Genomic DNA, 2,411 nt, shown 5'->3' with positions numbered 1-2,411 from the left:
GTTTCCTATTCATTTTACAGCTTCTTATTCACTTCTTATTCATTTTACAGCTTCTTATTAATTTCTTATTAATTTTACAGTTTTTATTCACTTCTTAATCATTTTCCAGCTTCTTTTTCACTTCTTATTCATTTTCCAGCTTCTTCTTCATTTCTTTTTCATTTTACAGCTTCTTATTCACTTCTTATTCATTTTACAGCTTTTTATTCTTTTTTTATTCATTTTATGGCTTCTTATTCACTTCTTATTCATTTTCCAGCTTCTTATTTACTTCTTATTCATTTTACAGCTTCTTATTCATTTCCTATTCATTTTACAGCTTCTTATTCACATCTTATTCGTTTTACATCTTCTTATTAATTTTCTATTCATTTTACAGCTTCTTATTCACTTATTATTCATGTTACAGCTTCTTATTCACTTCTTATTCATTTTATGGCTTCTTATTCACTTCTTATTCATTTTCCAGCTTCTTATTCATTTCCTATTCATTTTACAGCTTCTTATTCACATCTTATTCGTTTTACATCTTCTTAGTAATTTTCTATTCATTTTACAGCTTCTTATTCACTTCTTATTCATTTTACAGCTTCTTATTCATTTCCTATTCATTTTACAGCTTCATATTCACTTCTTATTCAATTTACAGCTTCTTATTAATTTCTTATTCATTTTACAGTTTTTATTCAATTCTTAATCATTTTCCTGCTTCTTTTTCACTTCTTATTCATTTTCCAGCTTCTTATTCATTTCTTATTCATTTTACAGCTTTTTATTCACTTCTTATTCATTTTACATCTTCTTATTCATTTCCTATTCATTTTACAGCTTCTTATTCACTTCTTATTCATTTTACAGCTTCTTATTCATTTCTTATTCATTTTACAGCTTCTTGTTCACTTTTTATTCATTTTACAGCTTCTTATTCACTTCTTATTCATTTTATGGCTTCTTATTCACTTCTTATTCATTTTCCAGCTTCTTATTCATTTCCTATTCATTTTACAGCTTCTTATTCTCTTCTTATTCACTTTACAACTTCTTATTCACATCTTATTCATTTTATGGCTTCTTATTCACTTCTTATTCATTTTCTAGCTTCTTATTCATTTCCTATTCATTTTACAGCTTCTTATTCACTTCTTATTCATTTTACAGCTTCTTATTCACTTCTTATTCATTTTACAGCTTCTTATTCACATCTTATTAATTTTACATCTTATTCATTTCCTATTCATTTTACAGCTTCTTATTCACTTCTTATTCATTTTCCAGCTTCTTATTCATTTCCTATTCATTTTACAGCTTCTTATTCACTTCTTATTCATTTTACAGCTTCTTATTCACTTCTTATTCATTTTATGGCTTCTTATTCACTTATTCATTTTACAGCTTCTTATTCATTTCCTATTAATTTTACAGCTTCTTATTCACTTCTTATTCAGTTTACAGCTTCTTATTCATTTCCTATTCATTTTACTGCTTCTTATTCACTTCTTATTCATTTTACAGCTTCTTATTCATTTCCTATTCATTTTACAGCTTCTTATTCACTTCTTATTCATTTTACAGCTTCTTATTAATTTCCTATTAATTTTACAGCTTCTTATTCACTTCTTATTCATTTTACAGCTTCTTATTCACTTCTTATTAATTTTACAGCTTCTTATTCATTACCTATGCATTTTACAGCTTCTTATTCACTTCTTATTCATTTTACAGCTTCTTATTCACTTCTTATTCATTTTATGGCTTCTTATTCACTTCTTATTCATTTTACAGCTTCTTATTCATTTCCTATTCATTTTGCAGCTTCTTATTCACTTCTTATTCATTTTACAGCTTCTTATACACTTCTTATTCATTTTATGGCTTCTTATTCACTTCTTATTCATTTTACAGCTTCTTATTCATTTCCTATTCATTTTACAGCTTCTTATTCACTTCTTATTCATTTTACAGCTTCTTATTCACTTCTTATTCATTTTATGGCTTCTTATTCACTTCTTATTCATTTTCCGGCTTCTTATTCACTTCTTATTCATTTTACAGCTTCTTATTCATTTCCTATTCATTTTACAGCTTCTTATTCACTTCTTATTCATTTTACAGCTTCTTATTCATTTCCTATTCATTTTACAGCTTCTGATTCATGTCCTATTCATTTTACAGCTTCTTATTCACTTCTTATTCATTTTACATCTTCTTATTCACTTCTTATTCATTTTACAGCTTTTTATTCACTTCTTATTCATTTTATGGATTCTTTTTCACTTCTTATTCATTTTACATCTTCTTATTCACTTCTTATTAATTTTATGGCTTCTTATTCACTTCTTATTCATTTTCCAGCTTCTTATTCATTTCCTATTCATTTTACAGCTTCTTATTCACTTCTTATTCATTTTACA

This window comes from Taudactylus pleione, unplaced genomic scaffold, assembly GCF_031769625.1.
Source record: "Taudactylus pleione unplaced genomic scaffold, aTauple2 ptg001220l, whole genome shotgun sequence".
In the NCBI taxonomy this organism is placed as follows: domain Eukaryota; kingdom Metazoa; phylum Chordata; class Amphibia; order Anura; family Myobatrachidae; genus Taudactylus; species Taudactylus pleione.
The sequence above is the reverse complement of the archived record's forward strand: the minus strand, read 5'-3'. Positions refer to the sequence as shown.